This window comes from Lagenorhynchus albirostris, chromosome 17 (genome assembly GCF_949774975.1).
Source record: "Lagenorhynchus albirostris chromosome 17, mLagAlb1.1, whole genome shotgun sequence".
In the NCBI taxonomy this organism is placed as follows: Eukaryota; Metazoa; Chordata; class Mammalia; order Artiodactyla; family Delphinidae; genus Lagenorhynchus; species Lagenorhynchus albirostris.
The window spans coordinates 42,829,971-42,853,748 of record NC_083111.1 but is presented as its reverse complement, the minus strand read 5'-3'; the positions used below and the strand labels follow the sequence as shown (position 1 = coordinate 42,853,748).

General features: G+C 41.6%; 1 protein-coding gene and 1 non-coding gene across 2 annotated transcripts in view; both read right to left on the bottom strand.

Moving 5' to 3' along the window:
- CPQ (carboxypeptidase Q) overlaps nt 1-15,911 on the bottom strand; it is a 462,202-nt gene extending 446,291 nt beyond the window's left edge. The window contains exon 1 of the mRNA XM_060128241.1: nt 15,714-15,911. The gene's annotated coding sequence lies outside the window, so the exon portion shown is untranslated. The remainder of the gene's footprint in view (nt 1-15,713) is intronic.
- TRNAV-UAC (transfer RNA valine (anticodon UAC)) lies at nt 4,476-4,547 on the bottom strand. The gene has a single exon. It is a non-coding gene; the product is annotated as a tRNA-Val (tRNA).
- Nucleotides 15,912-23,778: the final 7,867 nt, after the last annotated feature.

The window sequence follows — 23,778 nt, the reverse complement described above, 5'->3', positions numbered from 1 at the left end:
TTGGCATCTATTGATTTTCTTTTTTCATTCAGCTTGAGATCTCCCTGGCTCTTTTGTTATGACAAGTGATTTTCAACTGAAACACAGACATTGTTGCATTGTGAGACTCTGGGTCTTTTTGAAACCTCCTATTTTAGCTGGTTTCTTCTGATACCACTGCAGTGGAGGAAGTGGGTAGGAGATGTTGCTGCTGCAACACTGTCAGTGGAGGTAGCAGTGCAGGTTCCCCACTTGGCCCCCACAGACACTCAAAGAGCGGGGTCTCCTTATAAATTCTGAAGGAGGACTGGAGTTTCAGATACCCCACGTGGTCTTCACTAACTATGTAGTGAGATGGTCTCACTACTGCTGACAATGGTGAAAGTACTGACTCTCCAGGATATCCCCTCTGACACCATGCCAGCAGGTAAGTGGAGGGGTACATTGTTGCCGAATGGGTCATAGTCCCCGCTCCCCACATGCTCTCTACTTACTCTACAGGTGGGGCTGGGGGTGGGGAGGCTCATTAGTGGCTGGTGGGTATGAAAGTCCTGACTCCCTGGCTTGGTCTTCTGTGACACCACCCAGGAGGCATGTTGGGATACCCTGCCTAAGCTATCCACTCAGTCTTTTTTGAGTGGATAGATGGGTAGAAGTCTAAGCTATCCACTCAGTCTTTGTTGACATGGGTCACACAGTGGGCTACATATTTTTTGTAATGTTTGACTGGAATAGAGTGATTACTTTCTAAAAATCTTCTGTCTTGCTAGACTCTCCCTTTCCTGGTCCTTTGACTAGAGAGAGCCAGCTTTTGTTGGGTTTTTTTGTTTGTGTGTTTTTTGTCTGTACCCATTGGTATTTCCAAGTTGCCAGCTTTTTCAGCTCCAAGTCTGAGATATATGACACAAAAAGAAAACCCAAGGAACTCAGGTCCCAATGTCCCTAGCTGGTCTACCTTCTTTCCACCTTTCAGAGTCTTATTATGTTTGAGTAGGTAGGCAGGTAGGTAGGTAGGTAGGTAGACAGATGGATAGATAGAAAGACAGACAGACATAGGTTTTTAGATTTTTTTTAGTTGTACTTAGCAGGATAAATAGGAAAAAGTACATCTACCCCATCTTCCCAGAAGTGGAAACTCTCCAGCATGTTAATTTTTAACAACACACTGTGTAAAATACAAAACTGTAACAAAGCAAACAAGAGTGTCAAAGCTACCTCCCTGCCCACTTCATTTTTTTCCTGAATGTTATCTCCTCTGTGAATCCTTTCCTGAACTATCAGGTCAGAATGAATTGCTCCTTTCTTTGTATGTCCACAGCATACTATTTACTTTTCTATAATGCCTTATAATCAACCAATGATGTCATCGTTGGTCATTTAAGCAAAGCAAATTAAGGATGTGGACCATGTGGACTTCCCTAGTGGAGCAGTGGCTAAGAATCCACGTGCCAGTGTAGGGGACACGGGTTCAACCCCTGGTCCGGGAAGATCCCACATGCCATGGAGCAACTAAGCCTGAGCGCCACAATTAATGAGCCTGTGCTCTAGAGCCCACGAGCCACAACTACTGAAGCCCACATGCCTAGAGCCCATGCTCCGCAACAAGATAAGCCACCACAATAAAAAGCCCGTGCACAGCAACAAACAGTAGCCCCCACTTGCTGCAACTAGAGAAAGCCCGCGAGCAGCAACAAAAACCCAATGCAGCCAAAAATAAATAAATTTATTAAAGAAAAGGATGAGAACCATGTCATAGTTATGTTTTGATTCTCAATGTCTGAATGTCTAATAAGTTACATGTATTACAATAACTCACGCAGTGTGGGGCATATAGTGGGTACTCAATAAATATTTGTTGACTGAATAAGTGAACAAATGAACGTTTATTGAGCACTTGCCATATGTTCCAGAACTCAATAAGGGTTTGTTAAATTGGACCAAATTGTTTCCACATCTGTCAGTCTAATCAATCCACAATTATTTCTTCCTATGGGGAAAAGAGAAGCTCACTAAGCATATCCAAAGTGCAATTATTGCAGGTTAGCACTTTTTCCCAATTCATAAGTAATTAACTACCAACTATTTATTTAAACCTATATGACCAGAACTATGCATGGTATAAAGATAGTGAAAGTCAGGATTCCTGCCCTCAGAAGTATAAAATACATTGTGGAGACTGAAAGATAAGCAAAAATTAAAGAGTAAATAATCAGTAGTGAAAAATGAAGTATAAGAAAAAAAAGAGAATATAGGTGACCTGAATAATTAAGAAGGACTTCATAAAAGAGGCAGGACTTCAGTCAGGCCTTTAAAAAAAAATGGTTTAGTTGCCAGGAGAGAAAAGAGAAGGGCATTTTAGGTTTAGGAACAGTAGAGAAAGATAGAACCAAATGTGGGCTAAGCGTGGGGATTGAGAGGAATTCACTTTAAAAGAGGAGATAAGGCTGAAAATTAGAGTTTGGAAAAGACTTAGAATTCATACAGCATAGAAAGAGAAATAAAGAAACCACCATCATCTGAACATTACAGTTTACAAAGATTTTTCAAACCAGCACTTTCTCATTTAAGCCACAAAATGTCTCTAATGAAATGCAGAGGAGGAACATGAAGTGACTTGAATTTAGATTCAGACATTCACCCTTGTGCCATGTACACACCATTCTCTCTATATAATGTTCAAATAACTGGGGGTAGGGGGGTGATCCTGGGGAGTAGGAGGATACTTAGCAGGATGACCTGGTTCCTCTTCTCACAGGTTGTGTTGAATGTCCTCTTCTACAACTTTCTAGCACCCTCTGCTTACCCCCTTCAAAGTTTACCACAATCTGAATCAAAATTATCCAGACTATCTCACTAGTCTTAAAGCTTTTCAAGGGAAAGATCAATGTCTTTCCACCCAGTATACAATAAAAGCTCAATAAATGCTTTTGAGCTTTTAAAGTGAACTGTGTTTTCTTCATCCTTGTATCCCCATCACTCAGCACATGTGTGGCACAGAGAAGCAGCTAGATTGACACTGGCTAAGTGAAGAGCCTCCTGCAATAGACTGAATGTGTCTCCCTAAAATGCATATGTTGGAATCCTAACCATAATGTGATGGTATTAGGAGGTGGGACCTTTGATAGGTAATTAGGTCGTGAGGGTAGAGCCCTCATGAACGGAATTAGTGCCCTTATAAAAGGGCATCTTCTTCTTTTGCCATGTGAGGACACTATGAGAAAGTGGCAGTTTGCAACCCAGAAGAGGGTCCTCAGCAGAACCTGACCATGCTGCTACCTTGAACTCAGATTTCTAGCCTCCGGACTGTGAGAAGTAAACTTCTGCTGTGCATAAGCCACCCAGTCTATGGCGCTTTGTTACAGCAGTCAGAACTAAGACACTTCCTCGTCTCCAGTCTGACTGTACTTCTATCCACCCAACTCACCACTGCAGATTAATCTTGGTTCAAAACCTCAACTGGTAATTAATGATTCCAACAATGCTTTCATTAGCACCTTAGAATACCTTTGCTTTTCCTCCTCACCCAAGTTGCCAATTCTTCAAAACTAATTTTGAACTTTCTCTGTACGTGCTGCATAACACCATCATCAACATTTACTTAATCATGCCAAATATCTCCATATGAACTAAAGGCTGTCTGATCTCAGCTGGGTCCCTTGCATTGCTCAGCAACCCTTATATTTATCTTCAACTGACCCCTATCAAATTCCCCACAGCAGCTGCTACAAAGTCTTTCCACTCTCCTTAAGCCCCAGATTCAACCCCTACTCCCCTCATGCTCAGCAAAAGCTCTCCTCTTCTACATAACTGAGAATACGATATTATGACCATGAGATGACTTGGCTTTCTTCGTCCTCAACTCGTAACCCTTCTATCCCTTTATCTATACAGCTCTTCTCAGCTCACGTCCCAGTGAAAGAAGTGCTCACCCTCCTTTCCAAAGCCAAATTCTCTCTCCATACTGTACCAATTATTGGGAGGCACAGATACTGAATAATATCCTCCAAACTGACAAGGAACTTTGAGACAGAAAAACAAAGCAGGCAATTCCATAAAGTGCAATTATGAAGTTTGTCGTGGGTAACGTACACACAGGCAGGAAGGATCAGGCCGACGGGATGATCCAGAGGCATTCGCAGCTGCACTTTGCACCATGGAAAGGGGTACCGGGGGATCTAAAGGGGCCAGAGCTAAACACGGAATCTGACTACCAAGTGAGAAGCATGACGACACCGACGGGGACCGGGGATTTTCCCCTCCCCCAGGGATCTCAGGACCATTAACCATCTGTGTCAGCATAAGGCATTCTTCCAGTTTCCACATCAGATGAAGACAAGGGTAAAAGTTGATGGGGAACATACCCTTGTAAGTTAAGCTAACGCTGAGTCACACAGAAAGGGGAGGGGGGAGGGCTGTGGACCTAAGATGGAGATGACAAAATGGAGTCAGTGTGGTTCAGCCACACACGGCCATGCCACGTGGCTTGCGCACCTTAGTTCCCCAACCAGGGATCGAACCTGGGCCACAGCAGTGTAAGCACTGAGTCCTAACCACTGGGCCACCAGGGAATTCCCTTAAGGAGAATTGTGTCTGAACAAGAAGGACAAGATTGGGTCCAGAAAGGAAGAGCATACAACAGTATCAGCTGAAACTCCTTCCCCATCAGAAAGGCCAGGCTGACACCAGGTCAGCTGAGGAAGTGTTTAATTGGACACTTTGAGAATCTAATGTCATGTATGCAGATGCAAATGTTTGAAATGTTTGAGTTGTTTACAGTGTAGTCTGTGCCAGACAGGCTCCCATGCCAAGCCAGAACACAGCCTCCCATTATTCCGCTGGGCTCAGTTTCTAAAGATGTTTCAGGGCTCTCTGAGCCTTGTCAATTTCCACATCCAAAGGCTCATTTGTGTTTTCAAGGCAGCGTCATTCTTCCCCTCATGAGCAGACATCAGTTCTTCCCCTGCCAATCTCCGTCACTGCCTGCTCTGGTTCAGAAAAGGCTTTGGAGAAATTATTTGAGAGGCAATTACTCCATCTCTAGAAATGTTAGTAGTTTGGGGAAAACTAACACAAAGGAAAAGTCAGACTCTTGATCCCTGCCTGGAAGTTGGGTCTCAGCTGATGTAATTATTTCGAGAACTGTTTCTGTTATTCACTGACCCAGGAAAACACAGCTTATTATTAGCTCAGCGAATAGACAATTCCACCTTAACATACACCCTATAAGGCAGCAGTTCTTGATCGGGAGGATAAACAAGGATACACCACAACTGGACACTAGGGAATCCGTTCATCTTTAAGAACTGAACCATCCACACTCTGCCTTGAAAATGCAAAGCAAAAAAATATTGTCATTATCACAAACTGTTATGATGCCTTCGCTATATCCTCTTCCTATTATCAAATACCTTCTTCAAGAAAACATTTTACATGTTTAAAGTCCTAAATTGGAAATACACATGAAGACTATTGTTCATGTATCATGTTAAGGATGCTCAATTCAAGAATAAAAATTTGCCACTAGTTTTACATTGGATAAGCTTATTTGTTTTATCCAATGGTCTCCACTGGATAAAAAGTCATAAGAAAATTATTAGCATTTATTAATGAGTTCATTCATTTATTCATACTACAGACATTGATTGACTACCTATTATGCTCAGAACAACTGCAACTGTTTCAGATATACAGAGATAAAGAATATGTCGTCCTAGGCCTTAGGAAGCCAGTGAAAGAGGAAGGCAAATGACTGCGATACAGAGACAAAAGGAAACAGATTCTCAGGTACTAACAATAAAGTACAGTTGACCCTTGAACAACACGGGTATGAACTGTGTCTGTCCACTTATATGTGGATTTTTTTCAATAAATACTGCAGGTACTACAGGATCGAAGGTTAGCTGAATCTGAGCATGCAGAACCACAGATAGGTGGGGCTAACTGTAAAGTTACTCTCGGATTGCCAACTGCTGTGGGGTTGGTGCCCCTAACCCCCAAGTTGTTCAAGGGTCAACTGTAATGATAAAGTATTGCAGGATTATCACAGGAGAGAACAAGGAAGCAATAATGGAGAAGACGATATTCCAGCTCAGCCTCGCAGGATAGATGAATTTGCATAGTTGTATGGTGGGAAGGGTATTTAAAGAACAACCATGAGCAAAGATGTGAACATTTATAATATGTTCCCCAGAAATGATTTAAAAAAAAAAATTCTGGCGTATAAAAAGCTGAAGTATTATAAAGCACTAGGGAGAAATTTAAACATACACATGCATACAAGAAGTGTATTCCCAGTCCCATTTCAGACATAGTGATTCAGAACCCACAGGGTTAGGTGGGGGCCAGGAATCAGTATTTTTCAAATCTTCCCAGGTCGTGATGTGCACTCATGATGTGATCTGATACACACATATAGAATACATGGAGGGATCTAGTAGGTGTTACGGGCTGAATTGTGCCCCACCACAGTTCATATGTTTAAGCTCTACTACCCAGTACCGCAGAATGTGACTATATTTGGAGATAAGGACTTTAAAGAGGTAATTAAGTTAAAATGAGGGCACGGGGGGTGGGGCTAATACAATCTGACTGAGGTCCTTATAAGAAGAGGACATTTGGACACACAGAGACACCAGGGATGCACACGAACAGAAAGAAAATGACCATGTGAGGAAACAGCAAGAAGATGGGCACCTGCAAGCCAAGGAGAGAAGCCTCAGAAGAAATCAAACCTGCTGACACCTTGATCTTGGAGGTCCAGCCTCTAGAACTGTGAAAAAATACATTTCTACTGTTTAAGCCACCCACTCTACGGTATTTTGTTTTGTCAGGCCTAGCGAACTAATACAGTAAGTGAATGCACCAGGAACGTACCGAGAAATACATTTTAATGCCGTATTAGGAGTTTAGACTTTATTAGGAGTTTAGACTTTATTCCGCAGACAATTTCTCAAAATGTAGGTCTTTTGAGAAGGGAAGTAATATGATTCAGCCTATGATCCAGCTCTTGAAGCAGTGTGGAAGACGAAGTAATTTAAAAAATTCTGCCTGGCCAAGGCAAGAGACAATAACGGATGTGACTAGAGTCGTGATAGAAAGGATGGGGGGGATAAAAAAAAAACAGAAAATTTCAGGTGCTGTCACAGGTAGGCACAACAGCATTTGGTGACTTACTAATGTGGGAAGATGAGGAAAAGGGAAGAGTTAAGGCTAACCTCCCAGATTTTGATCCTGTTTTGTACCCTATATTTCAGATACATCACATTACCTACTATCTCATAGACTGAGATGCCATTAACCAAAATAGAAAACCCAGAAAGCATATTTGGGAATGAAATTGATGAGTTGAAAACCAGAGAACAGAAATCAGAAGAATGTCAAGTGTAGAGCTAGAGATCTCTTGAGAACAGAGGAGCTCTTTAGAGCCACATGGCAATGAGAGCACTGAGCTCACTTCCATCATCACTCCTGTCCTTACAGCAACGAATAAAATGAGCAAACTGAAAACCAATGACTCTCCTTGGAGCAGAGACGTGAGAGTGCAAAGCAAACCACCACTCTAAAATCTAGAGAGACAGGAAAATCCAGAGAGTCACAGCCCAGATCTGCTTATCTGGAGCAGAAGCCACTGGACCCATAAAGTCTAGGAATACCTAAACAGTAATTTTGACAAATTTCTGGAGACTGAGTATGGCCTACCTTGAGAGTGAGAAACTCCTAAGGCCACAGTCTTGGGGAAGGAGGGGGGTGATTTCCAACGATTTCAGGTAATCACAAAACAGCTATTACAAAGGTGCAAAGACAGGAGGGAACATACCAATGAAAAAACTAATGATGATAGTGGCTAATATTGACTGAGCAGGCCTGTCCTAAATGTTTATATTTCTTAACCCTACAGCAAACCTAGAGGATAACGCATTGGTTTTCTATTGCTGCTGTAACAAATTACCACAAAATTGGTGGCTTAAACAATACAAAGTTATTATCTTACAGTTCTGTAGGTCAGAAATCCAGCACTGGACTCACCAGGTAAAATCAAAGTGTTGGCTGGGCTGCATTCCTTCCGCAGGCTCTAGGGAAGGATCTTTGCCTTTTTCAGATCCTAATGGCCACCCATATTCCTTGTCTCATGGCCTCCTTCCTCCATCTTCAAAGCTGACAACATTGCATCTCTCTGGCCGTTCTTCCATAGTCACATCTCCCTACCTCTCTGATCCTCTTCTGCCCCCCTCTCCCACTGTTAATTAGGCCCACCACATAATCCAGGATATGGATTTCAAGTCAGATAATGAGCAATCTTAATTCCATCCACAGCCTTAATTCTCCTTTGCCACATAACCTATCATATTCACAGGTTCCAGGGATTAGGGCATGGGCATCTTTGGGGGAGGACATTATTCTGCCTACCACTGATAGTTATAATTAGTTTTCCCATTTTACAAAGGAAGAAACTGAGGCATAGAGAGGATAGGTAATTGGTCCAAGGTCACACAAGTGTTGGTGACAGAGCTGAAATCTGAACCCAAGAAACCGACTTCCGATCCTATTTTCTTAACTGTTAAACTACAGCAAATACAGGGTGCTAGTGATGGTTAGTTTAAGTGGTAAACCCTAAAATTTAGGCTGAATAAGTCGTGGGATGAAGTCTGAAGAGTGCTGACTTCCACGATTTGCCCTCTGCTTCCCAAAGAACTAAACTGGGGTTTGTGATCCTCCGTTCATTCCCTCGTCGTCCTATGGCCCCTGGTTTTCTGTAAGTCTTATCTCAGAAAAGCTAATGAAAAGAAAAACCCTATAAAAGAACAGCCAGATGCTTCAGATGGTAAATTTTGCGATACAGTACCCACGGTATTAATGATTTAGAACATTAAGCAAATGTAACAAATGCATCTTCAGATCAGTCACCGATAACATAGATCCAAAGTATTTTGCTAATGGTAAAAGAACCTCAAAACGATGTTCTGGGAACAAAAGGGACATATGAAGGTGGAAGATTCATTCTATGAACCACTTGACAGCATCGTGAAAGAGAAGATGTTTTCTCTTTACCATTTCAATCAATTACGAAGCTAATTGAAAACATGGGCTAAACCAGAGGATCAAGGCACAAGACCAGCAGGCCTCTCGGATTCACTGAATTCTTCGTTAAACGTTTTTTACAGTCTTTCATAAATGCTTGAAGAAGAAATGAATTTTCTGTGAATAAGAGACCATATATATACACATATAATCATATATCTTACACATATATATTCATATATAACATAAAGAATTTTTTGATAAACCTTTAATATACCATATTATTGAAACTTTCTATATCCCTGTTCACCCTTATGAATTATATTCTTCAACCTCATGAATTATATTATTCAAATCTTACCATTTGGCTTTTGTCTGCTTGATTTGTCATATAAACAACAGATCTTAAAGTCTCCTATAAATTGTTTTGGTCAAGTCAGACAGAGAAAGACAAATATCATATGTTATTGCTTATATGTGGAATCTAAAAAAAGGCTACAAATGAACTTATTTACAAACAGAAATAGAGTCACAGATGTAGTAAACAAACTATGGTTACCAAGGGGGAAGGGAGGAAGGGATAAACTGTGAGACTGGGATTGACATATACACACTACTATATATAAAAGAGATAACCAATAAGGACCGACTGTATAGCAAAGGGAACTCTACTCAATACTCTGTAATGGCCTATATGGGAAAAGAATCTAAAAAAAGAGTGGATACATGTATATGTATAACTGATTCACTTCGCTGTACAGCAGAAACTAACACAACATAGTAAATCAACTATACTCTAATAAAAATTAATTTTTTTAATTGTTTTGGTCATTTTCTCATACTTCTGACCATTTCCTTTATATTCTTTGAAGATAAATATGTTTAAATGCCTGGCCCATAAAATGTCACAGCTATTCTGTCTTCCTTATAGATTTTATCTTTTATCAACTCTAGATCTGGTATAATGCTCTTTGCTTTGAATTACACTTGGTTTCTTTTTAATAATGATGTGGAACTCAAGGTCCGTAAAGGTTTCTGGTTTTCCCACTCCGGCCCACTATGTTGACGGATTTACACTGATGACTGTCTCTTGTGGGTCCCACCAGGGGCAGTGCCAGTGCTGGGCTTTTCTCTCCATTTCCCAGCTGAGCTGTGGCCAGTGTCCTACCTGTAGGTGCTTCATAAGAAGCAAAGGTAGCTAGATGGATTTAATTGAAAATCATTACGTTCCATGTGCTGTAAATGGCCTCAAATAATTAGGGGATCCAGGTCCAGGTCCCCATTTTCTTACTTGATACTCAACTTGGAAAAGTCTTCACATATAATACGATCAATGTAGACATAGCTTACTGCAGATGTATCTTGCTTTAAGCAAACCCCATATTGAAAGTCTGGATTTATCCAGATAATATGTTAAGGAATGATTAATAGTTCACTTTGTAAAGAGGTTATTTGCCTCTTGGAAGATTTAGTCCTAAGATTTTTTTATATTGCAAACTCTCCTATTACATTTTAAGTATTATTTGATTTCCACAGCAATTCTCTATATACAACCCTTCATAACCATCCCTACTGCACATAGCAGAGTTGGTGCTAAGGATCCTTTCCACCACTGCCTGTCTCCCCAGAGATCTTGGCTCTGCTGGCCTTCAAATATCATCTGCTTTAGTCTTACTTTTACATGATGGACATGGTGGGAGGTGGAGGGGACTCATTGTAAAACGCCAAGGTTCCAAGGCAAAGCAAGGTTCCGATACAATGGACAGAGCAGTGGGCTGAAACTCAGAAGGCCTAGAGTTCTTGCCAGTTATGGGATCTGAGGCAAACTACAGCCTCCTTAATACCCAGATTTTCAGTTTACAAAAGAAAGATAATAGTGCCTGCCTGCACATGCTTCTGAGGGTTCATATAAAAATTATTTTTAAATATAAGGTGCTATGCTAATATACCCTTTTTTCCAAGCAAGTCTAATGCCACGACCCTAAGAGAACACTACATCAATCTAACTTTTTCTCTGTTAGCAACTGTTTCTCACAGAATTCGTTAAAAGTTCTGAAAATTCCTCTTAATCATTATCCTTTTCATTTTATCTCACTCTACTTGTTATTCTTCCCTTAGTTCAAAGTCTCCCAACTTTGAACTTTGATCTGCAAAATAAGATCAAACCCTCTGCACAGCACCTCGAAACAATCACCTATCTGTCTCTCCCTGACAAGGTGAATAAGATGAGAAAGCAAAGCTTGTGATATTCTTACCACTAAAGAAATACGTTCTTTGGAAGAGCCAGCTCAAATTTCCTCTCTGTATTCCAAATCTGCCTATACCTGTGCTTTAAGCAACCAGTCCTCTCTGCTACACTCCTGACGTTTGCTCATCTTTGTGCCTTTCAACCACTCCTGTCTGTGTTGCTCTGTTTTGGTTTCTCTTGGTGGTTTATAATAACCCCTCATTGTCTGAGTATCTAACTTTGTTCCTTCACTAGAACTTACATAATACTTAGAGTTCTAAAGATCTCACCTGAAATATAAGGGTCATTAGTTAAGTCTAATGTGGTTTTTTTCCTTCTTTTTAAGTGTTTTATTGAACTGATCTGTCTTTTTAGACTGTGGACCTGTCGTAAAGTTTGGCCAGTCTTGGCTATATATGACGTCACAGTACAGCTACAGTCAAGGCTGTACACCAGGGATCTCCCCTGGATGTTCCAAAGTTGTCTCACTGTCTTTCTGCCAGAACCTCTTCCTCATCTGGTGTTCATTACCCTCATTAGTGGCATCTCCATCCACCCAGGTAAGCAATTCCAAAACCTCAGAATTATTTTCAACCTTATTTCCCATATGCAGCTAGTCATTAAATCCTGCCTTCCCTATATTCTGAATCTCTCTCAAACTTACACTAGTTTACACCCTTATCCTATTTCATTTGGACTATAGCAACACCATCCTCACTTTCTTCTGGCCTCCTTGGCTTTCCCCTCTCTAGTTCCTCTGAAATACTATTGCTGGAGCTATTTTCTAAAGGAAATCCAATCATAGCACTCCTCTGCTTAAAAATTCAGCTTAAAAACTCTTAAAGATTATCTGGGCTGTGATAAAGCCTGAAAAACATGACATTCAAGGACCTTCCTTCTCTGGCCCCAACCTCACAAGACCTCTTTACTACAGACGCACCCAACCCGTCTCCCCCTGGGAGTGCCACGCTCAGACTGCCTCCATTTCTTTGCCCATGTAGTTCTCTGTGCTTAGAACAAACACCCTTCTCCCTCCTCTCAGCTTTCAGCCTTCGAAATCCAGTTCAAAATTCACCTGCTCTGTGAAGTCTTCCTAAATTCTGACCATACCTCTCTCCTGGGAGAATGAGTGGCCACTACTTCCACATCACCCTGTGCTGCAATTATTTGTGGATGGGTCACTTTCCTACGTAAACTCGGCATCTCATTCATCTTTACCTGGCACACAGTATGCACTCATTAAATGTTTACTGAAATTAATATGCGCTGAGTAAAAGAATAACTAAAGAAAAATTCCATAGATCTAGAAGCACACCAGTCCTCCTTCTTAGCTGCATTAAAGAAACAGGGCCCAGGGATAAAGAAAAGGACTAATAATCTGATGTAGCAAACACATGAATGGGTTGTTTGGTTTTTTTTTTTTTTTTTTTTTTTTTTTTGCGGTACGCGGGCCTCTCACTGTTGTGGCCTCTCCCGTCGCGGAGCACAGGCTCCGGACGCGCAGTCTCAGCGGCCATAGCTCACGGGCCCAGCCGCTCTGCGGCATGTGGGATCTTCGCGGACCGGGGCCCGAACCCGTGTCCCCTGCATCCGCAGGCGGACTCCCAACCACTGCGCCACCAGGGAAGCCCGGGTTGTTTGTTTTTAAAACCTAAGTGGCTTAGGGAGGGCAGGGGGAGAAAAAAGTATATTTTAAAGCTCTAGCTCCAGGGCAAGTAATAAAAATTGTTGCTTTAATGTTTTTTTTTCATAATATTGTGAGCAATGGGAAGGTCTACTCCATCACACCGGCCTTCAGGGCAGAAAGTTTCAGCCTCCTGAGCTAAGTCAAACTGGCACTGGCTCTGTTTTTCGAGCAGCCGCAATTGGTCTCTGCCTTCTATGAGACTAAACTTGACTGACAAAGAAGAAACAAAATAAATTCCCAGTTACTTTATGGGCCTCTCTTTTCTGCTTTTGCACTTGTCAATTAATTATAAGCGTGCTGGAAATTCGTCTCACATTTCTGCCCCTACACTACACGGAGGTAGGCATTGTACTCTGTCTGCGTTAGGAGTTGTCATTAGGTTGGGAGGCAGCAACTAGCCCAAGAAACAACACTGTTTAGTACTCAGAGTTTGAAGCCCTTAGATGCCACTCACCCACATAGCTTTTGATGTCATCCTTTTTATACTCCCTAGATTGTTAAATCTGAACACGTTTAAAATTAGGATGCATGTGCATCTAGGTCAAAATATCAGAGTCTAGAGTACCAATGGAACTCAATAATTTTCAAAATGATAAAACAAACAATTCTCTATAGTTCAGTCTTAATCATTCCACCCCTGAGCTCCCATTCTAAATTTACTTACCCACAATGCCCAAGAGTTTAATATACTACCTGGAACACACACAGAGACCACATTTGACAACATTACAAGGCTTTCCTAGCAGGGATTGTCTGTATTTCTGGCAGAAATCCTGCCTCCATCTACCTGTGTTTTGAATGCCTGACTTTCCCATTTCCCAAGCACTGTTTCCATTTAGGAAGGTTGAATAGGGATTACAACTGTACCTAGCACTTAGGTTTATAGCGAGGAATAAATGGGGCAATACAAGTAAAAAGGTTAAATATAACAGTGCTTGGTGAGTGGTCAGTGCCCCATAAATATCACCTCTGTTACATTCCATGCCGGAACCACATGTGACCCCATAATTGGATCTTTGAGAAAAGAGTCAGAGAAAGTTGGTCTTTTTCACCAAGCACCATGTTTGACTTCACTTCTCCCAATAGACTTGAAAGAACTGAAGTAGGTAACATTAATTTTACTTTACTTAACATGTTTGGGACTTTGTGTTTGTGAAATGTAGCATGCAAGAAATATTCCAATACGTACGTAAAATGACTTTTTAAGTGCCTTTTAAAAATCTCTAAGGTCCTTCCGTTTCCAAAATGTTGTGACCTATGATAACTGATCTCAAATGCAGGCAAATTAATAGTGATATAACTCCCTAGATATACTGAAAATATATGGCATTGTCAGGCTGGTTGTATTGGAAACAAGTTAGACCCGGGACCAGGAACCTGGGGCAATGCACAAAACAATCTTGCCCTTCTTTCTCCCCTCCAGCCCAGAGTCTATAATTCTCATCTCAAGCTCCCAGGTCCTTTTGTAGCAGATGTGGAGAGGATGAGGAATGAGTTGGAATCTGCAGAGAAAACAGTGGAGCCAAAATTCTGCAGAATCCCAAGAGGAGCAGCTTAAGTGAGCAGGCTTCATGAAATCACCTGCAATTTCACCTTTTAACCGATAAAAGAGAATCCTAGAAGTCTAACTCAAGAAGGGGCCCTACCTAACCTCCTGCATCTTGGAGATTAAGAAACTGAGACCTAAAGAGATCAAGTAACACATCTAAAGTCATCCAGCTTTTCTGAAACCTGGGTCTGGAAACCTAGAAGTGATGCAGTGACCAATCGAATTAAAGCAGGCTCAACCTATGTCACTTAAAAAGTGTCTGCACAGCGATAAATGTCTCTCTTTTCCTCTCTGAACTATATTCAGCCTTCTACAGTCACCCACAAACCAGCCAGCACTTGTCTCAGGAAGACAGACAAGATGCTCCACAATCCTGAATTCAAAGAGACATCTGGTTTTACAAACAAGTTACTAAAAGCAGAGTCATGTGGTACTACCTTCAGATTCATCCTTATCTTTCAGAAATACATTAAATAATATTAGAGTGACAATGATTCTCCAAAGTAGAAAACAAAACTCAAGAAAAAAAAAAAGCCTAGGCATACTTTGCTTTAAGTAATGCATATAGGAAAATCTACTTAGAGTGGAAATACGAGGGGGTACTTCTGGTGATTATTTTCTTTTGAAACAGCATAGAACTTTTAAGTAGCCACAGTCAGAATGACTCCATTTACAAGAGCGCCACATTCACATTACAACTCTTACAACTTAAGAGTTGTAAGCCCGTGTCTCCACTGCCTCCTTGTCGTGTGTATTTATATCCATTCATGTATTCCTTCATTCAGCTCTACTTCATGTGTACTCATTCATTAATTCACCAGTTCTCCCTCATAGGAACTCCCTCATTCATTCAATTGCTCACTTGAGTACTACCGAGTACCTGAGAAGTCCAACAGGGGCTTTGCCTTCGTGTAACTTAAGAGCCTACGTGGAGCCTAGACGTACACACCAAAAATGAAAGTACAAGATAAAAGGCGAAAAGAACCACAAAGGAGACCCGATAAAGCAACCTGGAGGCTCAGGGGAACTAGGTGCTGGTTCCAGATGCGGACGAGGGAAGCTCCTGGGCGGCTTGGGGCGGGGCACCTCCCCTCCCCGAGACAAGAGAGAAAAGGAGACATCACGCCTGGCTCACTGCTCTCCGTGCACAGCATCTTCTTCTATCCCGGCGGCCGCACGCGCCCCCCCCCCCCATTGCTTGGCCCTTGTCGCGGAAGCCGCACGCCCTGCCCGTCTCCCGGTGGCCTCCCTACCCTGTCCGTCAGTCGCTCCCACGAATGGGTGACTTGGGAAGTCCACACCGGTGCCGGCAACGCCTAGGCCCGCCCGCCGGGAGGAGCCGGGCCCAGCAGCCCGTGGGCAAGGCCCGCGGCGCACGAACCTGGTCGACCGTTCGGGCGGCGGCGGCGGCGGCGGCGGAGGCGGCGCCCAGGGTCACGCTGCCGGGTATCTGCGGTTCTGCCCGCTGCGCACTGAGCGGGAAGGCGGGGCGCAGCGGCCCGGGACGCTGGGCGCGGGCGGGAGGGCCCGGCGGGGCGCCGCCCCCACCACGCCCGCAGGCCTCGCTGCGCCTCGGGAGACCTGAGGACGGCGGGTCGACCAGCTGGTGCCTCACCTTCTGGCTCTGGCTCCCGTTAGAAAATCAGTGTCCCACCCTGGGTCCTGGGCCCCGCGGCCTTGCTTCTTTATTTAGGGGCCAAAGCGCCCGAGCGTCGCTCTCAGGCCCTCGCGGGTCTCAGGCCTGCGGAGGTTTCAAGAGCTGTAACCTCCGGTGGGCCGAAGGGCTTGGCCCAGGTGTCCTGTGCTTTCATGAGTGGCCGTGCAGGTAGGGAAGGAAGGGGTTGTGGAGCTGAAAGGAAAGCGTGAAAGGTGTTTTTCTGTCTCTGCGCCTGCATAAGGGCGTCTGGAAACCCCATGCTTTGTAAGCGTGGATAGGACACGCGGTTATTAAACCGTTATTGTCCCATCCTGCCGGGCAGGATTGTTAAGAGAGGTGGTGATGATGGAAGGTGGACAAGAGGACCCGAACTGGGAGATCAGAAAGAGTCCTGTCTCTTTGGTTTATGCGTTAATTATATGAGGGTGCCCAAGAAGAAAGGAGACTCACCTGATTACCCGGCGTAGCTTATCTCAACGAGTCACTCGCATCGCTGGTCACAAAGCGTGTGCTCACGTAGTTTCAATGTTTTCTGTTTTGATAAATTTGAATTCCTTTGTTTAACCACACTTTTCTCAAATACAAACAGTTATCTTTGTGAAACACGGAGCAATTCAGGTCTCCTCTTTAACCAGGAAAAAAAAAACAAACCTTTTAATTAAAAGAAAAAACACGTGCTCACTGGGAACTTAAAAAAGTACAAAATTTGTAATGTCCATTTACCTGCATACACTTGACCCCCAGTTAACAATCTCTCTAAACTTTAGTAACCCCGTTGCCCACCGAATAAAGTGTGAACTCAGACATTCAAAGTAGTTCCTCACAATGTGACCCTGGCCCACCTTTCCAGGATCATCTCTATGGTGCTATAACCAGCTCCACTGAATTACTTTTTTCTCAAACTACCTGAGGTAAAGGACAAGTTTTATTATTTCCGATAAGTTATGGACTGTCATTCTTGTAATATAAATTAAAAACTTGCTAGAAAAGTGAAAAAAGACATAAAAAACTACAAGCCCCAATTTTCATTACAGGTATATAACAGGCATACAAAAATAAAATTACTGTCAATTTATTTTTGTGTTCTTTTAATTTCTAAGTGTTTACTCTCAATTTCTATATTTATCTCATCCCAGGCCAGTAAAAACAGTTCATAGATTCACACTGATGACCATACTTAAAAGTGCCTTTTGACTTTGGGGCCTTTTATTCCTTCAGTGCTAATCAAAGTTCTTCTCACTCAAGGTTCAATTCGTAACGTTATAATAACAATAATGGCTTCACATTTATTGGGTACTTTATGCCAAGACTTTACATGCATTAACTGTGAATTCTTATCAACTCTATGAGTTAGGTATTATTATTATTCCCACTTTACAGATCAAGAAACTGAGGATTAGGGAAGTCAAATCACAAAGCTAGTGAGGTGCAGAGTTAGCACTCTGACCTGAGCAGGCCTATACCGTCGACCTTGAGGTGAGCCCTCCTCCATAAAGCCTCCGCATTTGCTTTGGAGTTGAAATGAATCACCCCTTGGTCCCTCTACTACATTTTCCCCCCACTGGTTTGTGTTTATTGTTTTTTGGGGTGTTTTGGCCACACCACGCGGCTTGTGGGATCTTAGTTCCCCGACCAGGGATTGAACCTGGTTCCCGCAGTGAAAGCCTAACCACTGGACCGCCAGGGAATTCCCCTCCACCCCCGCACCCTTGTCTTTTATTGATGTCTGGCGTTAAGCTTTAAGATCCTGAGTCACTGTCATTTGTGTATCTCCACACCTTTCAGTGCTGCTTTCTCCAACTGGAATTTCCTTTATGCTTTATAAACGGTCTGGCAGAGTAGGTATTATTTGATCACCATTTAACCCATGAGGAAACTGAGGCACAGAGAAGTCACTAATAAGATGCTAGTAAGTCGCGGAGTCAGCCTTCCAAGCCAGGCAACCAGGCTCCAGAGGTGATTTCTGAACCACCACGCTATGATTTTCCACTGCACCATGAGGTCTTCCTGATCAAAACACTTCACTGACTTTCCATGACTCTTAGGATAAAGACGAAACTCTTTGGTGGGACCTACAAAACTCTGTGTGGCCTCCACTCTGCAGCTGCCTCTCCCAGCAAGCTTCCTGGTTCCTCTCTGCCATGCTTGTCCTATTTCCCTTGCCCCTGGGGGTCATGTTCCCTCCCACCATAGCACATGTTGTTCCCTGAACCTGGAATGTCCCCTCATCTGGTTCCTACCTAAACCTAAACTTATCCTTCATCCAATTTTAGCTCAGGAAATCCTTCCTAGACTAGGTCAAATATCCTATTAAAGAGTTTATAGCGTTTTTAGGTCTTAACATAATTATCATTTTAAATGTAGTTTATGTGGATATTTGACTACGGTCAGTCTCACACATTCAACACTGTCAGCTCCACGATGGCAAGGATTATCTTATTTTCCCACCTTTATATCCTCAGCGACAAGAACAATATCTGACATATAGTAGGCAGTGGGTAAACATTCACTGAATGAATGAAGTAAATGGTGTTCCAAGTGTTATGAAAATATAGGAGGCGCACAGCGTTGTTCCAGTAAATGTTTATTGATCAGTTAAAAAAAAAAAATCCTGATTTGTACCATTTGTCAATTTCCCTGATGCGAATACTCCCATGATGGCCAGTTTCGAGATGCCAACACTACGTCCCACAATGCTGAAACCGGGACGTGATGTGAACAATTGGCTGTGAGAGCCTGTTCCAGTTGGCTCCAGTGCACCCCTGGAAGGGCACCAAAGTTAGTGGGACAGAGAGTGGCTCACAAAGCCCAGGCAAGCTGCCCAGAGATCTAAACTAAGACCTCAAGTATGAATAGAAGACAGGTTTGGGAGGTGGATGTGTATGCGGGACAATTAATTGGCAAAGTGGGTGGGACTGGAGAAGAAAAAGGAGAACAGTGTAAATTTATAACCATTGCGAGTTTTTTCAAGTATTTTTTTTAAAATGGACTGCGGTGAGTAGCCAATCACTGAAATTTAAATGCCTTTGGGTACATTTAGAAGAGTGATATAACAGTTTTATTTTGAAATGCCAATATTCGCAATGCTGGAGATTGTATTCTTTGTAACTACTATACTTACAATGAAAACTATAGAAGTAATTTTTTTTAATGTGCCAAGGAATATAGTAGCAAAAACATTTGAAGACCATGGGTTTACATGACCTAGAAGTTAAAGTCTGGCTCTGCCGTTTGTTAGCTGTTAGCCACGGACAAGTTGTTTAACTTCTCTAAGCGTTAATTATTTTATCTATAAAATGGGAAATAATAAACCTGCTTTGTGAATTAGATTGAATAAATTTTATAAAAATTCCTAGCAAGCCTGGCACTCCAGCCTGGTACTCAATAAATGGTACACAATGGTACTCAATGTTAACAATAGCTAATATTTCTTAATCACTTACTATATGCTAAGCACTGAGCTAATGCAATTTAATTTTCATATGACTCTCTGAGGTAGGTTTCTACGAATCATAGGTAAAGAAACTGAGGCACAAAACAGTGTCATTTTGTTTTTTAAGTACTTTACAAAACAGTTGCTTAATGGTAGAGTCATCATTCAAAATCAAGTAGTTTGACTCTAGAGCCTTCCCTGGAAACCACTAGACCTTACTTTTCTTCCCTAGAGGCTCCTCTTGCCCATCCAGGAACCTGAGTTACTATCAGGATTTAAGAATAATTCTCATTTATAAGTGGAACTTTTCAGTGTGCTAGGGGTCTCTTACTATTTTTTCTCATTACTGACTTTCCAACCCTTTGTACATTACTTCACACAGAGAAAATGATATCTGCAGGAAACAATGGATTGAAGGATTGAGGTATCTCACTGTAGGAGTGACCAGCCCAGTAACCTCATTCTCTTCAATCCCGGCTTGACCACCCTTGAAGGTTGAGTAGAACCCACGCCTCCCTACACATGTAATTCATTCCCAGCATGCAGTGTGCCAAGGCACACAGATTGGGCAGCTCTAGTATAGGTACTACTGAAGAGAGTTCTACACCTTCTTTTCCCCTTGACATGGGCTTGCAGGAATAACTGTTGGGTCCTTATTTTGGTGGGTCCTGATCAACTTGGCATGATGGAAAAATGTTTTTTTGTCAAAGTTGGCACTATCAGAATATTGCAATTAGGGAAGATATCATAATCAAATGCTATCTGTCAGCTAGAAAAAGTCAATGTTGTTTTGATTCTTCAAAGAATGCAATAAGAAGCATTGCTTATTCTCTTTCATCACTCACTCCTAACTACTCTCCCAGGTATATGAAAAAAGAAGTCTACCTAAATATGAATGGCTGAAACTTATACCAAGACACTTATCTTGTCTACTGAGAATCCAATGGCCAAAAAAAAAAATAAATGCATGTCATAGTAATTAAAAGCAGTACAGGATCAATGGATTTTGATCATGTTTCTCTGTTTCTATGCAATCATTTTTAAATAAGACTACATTAAATAGTATAAAGAGTCTGCTGGTAATTATGAATGCTAAATACCTGTATAACTCAATGACTTTTCAAAGTGAACACACCTGTATAATCAACACAAAGATCAAGAAACAATATTACCAGTAGCACCAAAACCCCCTTCTTGCCCTTTCCAGTTACCACCCACACCCACAAGGATACCCCCTGACTTCTAACACCATAGATTAGATTATTTTTGAATTTTATGTAAATGGAATCATACAGTTTATATTATTTTCTGACTCCTTTTATTTAAAAATGTTTGATGGCATAGAGACAGACTTATAGACAAATGGCTTAGAACAGAGAGCCCAGAAATAAATCATCATGTATACGGCCAGATGTTCTTTGACAAGGGTGCTAAGACCACACAATGAGGAAAGGACAGTCTCTTCAACAAATGGTGCTGGGAACCTGGACATCCGCATGCAAACAAATGAAATTTGACTATTACCTTATACCATATACAAAAATTAACTCAAGATGGATTGAAGACCTAAATGCAAGACATAAAGCTATAAAAATCCTAGAAGAAAACACAGGGAAAAAACTTCATGACACTGGGTTTGGCAATGATTTCTTGGATATGACACCAAAAGCACAGGCAATAGTAGCAAAAATAGATTAATTGGACTTCATCAAAATTTAAAACTTCTGTGCATTGAAGGACACAATCAACAGAGTGAAAATTTATCCCTGAAGAACAGGAGAAAATATTTGCAAATCATATATCTGATAAGGGGCTCACACCCAAAATGTATAAAAATTCCTATAACTCAAAAACAACAACAACAAAAACAAATAGCTGGATTTAAAATGGGCAAAGAACTTGAACAAACATTTCTCCAAAGATAACGTACAAATGGCCAATAAGCATATGAAAAGATGCTCAACATAACCACAATGAGATTCCACCTCATACCCATTAGGATGGCTACTGTTTAAAAAAACAAAAAACTGAAAATAGCAAGTGTTGGCAAGGATATGAAGAAATTGGAACTGTTGTGCCATGTTGGTTGGAATGTAAAACGGTGCAGCCACTATAGAAAATGGTTTGATGGTGACTCAAAATGGTAAAAATAGAATTACCATAGGATCCAGATATCCCGCTTCTGGTTATATATCCAAAAGAATTGAAAGCAGAGTCTCAGAGAGATATTTGCTCACCCATGTTCATAGCAGCATTATTCACAAGAGCCAAGAAGTGAAGCAACGCAAAAGTCCATCAAGATGAATAAATAAACAAAATTCAGTATATACATCCAATGGATATCATTCAGCCTTAAAAAGGAAAGAAATCCTGTCACATGCACAACATGGATGAACCTTGAGGACATTATGCTAAGTGAAATAAGCCACTCACAAGAAGACAAATATAGGTAAGGTTCCACTTATATAAGGTATCTAAAGTAGTCAAATCCATAGAAACAGAAAGTAGAATGATGGTTGCCTGGGGCTAGCAGAAAGAGGAAATAGGGAGTTGTTGTTTAATGGATACAGTTTTTCAGTTTTGCAGGATGAAAAAGATCTGGAGATGTATTGTGCAACATTGCAAGTACAGCTAATGCTACTGAACTGTACACTTAAAATGTACACTTAATATATTTTGTTACATGTCTTTTTACCATAATTAAAAATTTTTTTAATGTATGTTTGGGAGATTCATTCATATTATTGTACATAGCTATGATTCACTCAGTCTCATTGCTATTCCATTATATACATATACCACAATATATTTACTCATTCTACTGTTGATGGGCATTTGGGAGGTATCTAGTTGGGGCTATTGCAATTAGTGTTACACATAGTATTTTAAAACAAGGAAAATAAAAACCTACCAGATTTTTAGGGCTTAGAAGGCATTCAGAGAACACTCATAATGTATTTTGAATACATTAATGTATCCTCACTCTAAGTTTGTATATCCAACTGCTAACTACTCCACTTGAATATCCAACAGATGTCTTGAACTTATCGTGTCTGTATCTGCTTTACCTGCAAGCTTCTTCACATCTGTTAGCAACTCCATCCTTCTAGTTGCCCAGGTCAAAAACTTTGGTAACATCTTGACTCCTTTCTTTCTCTCACACCCACATTCAAGTCATCAGTAAATAATGATGGCTCTACTTTCAAACTAAATCCAGAATCTGACCACTTTCTATTATCTCTGTTGTTATCATTCTGGTCTACACCACTGTCACCTCTTGCTTAGATTAACCTCTTGGATAGTCTGTCTTTGGCACCTGCCACTCCCATCCTTCCCCCAACCACCCAATCTATTCTCATCGCAACAGCTAGAGGGACTCTGAGGCATATTATATTTTCCAAAGATAGAAATAATAATACCTCCCATACCACATACTCTTTTGCAGTGTGAGCTTTGCCGTTCCCCCACAAGAAGTGGAGTCTACAACACCTCTTACGAATCTGGGCTGACCTCAAAGACTTGCTTGAACAATGGCAGAAGTAACATTCTGGGATTTCCACAGCTAGTTCATAAGAACCCTTGCTGCTTTGGTCTTTTGGAAGTCTTGCCTTTGGAATGCTTCCCCTAGGAACCTACCTTCCATGCTTGAGAAGCTCAAGCCACATGGAGAAGCCACGTGTGGGTGTTCCAGTCAATACTCAAGCTGCGGACCCAACCAACAGTGAGAATCAAATGTCATCTGACTGAGAGAACTCAAGGAAGAACTGCCCAACTCAGCCCAGTCAATTCACAGAACCATGAGAGATAACAATAAATTGTTTTAAGTCACTACATTTTGGGATGGTTTGTCACAACAGTAGGTAATGGGAACAGAACTTCTAAACAGTGAAAGTCAGATAATGTCATTCTGTTCAAAATCCTCCAGTGGCTTCCCATTGTACCCGGAGAGTAAAGGTTCTTATAACAGCCTACAAGATGCTGCATGATGTAGCCTCCATCCTCGCTTCCTTTCTTCAGGGTTACTCTGCTCCATCCATACTGCTTTCTTTTTTTGCCACTTCTTAAACACTCCCACATTAGGAACTTTGCACTAGTTGCTCCTCTTTCCTAGACATCTACTTAACCAACTCTCCTTGGTCACTTCCTTTAAGTTTTGGATCAAATCTCATCTTCTCTATGAGGTTAACCCTGACCACCCATTTAATATAGTAACCAGCCCCCAATCTCC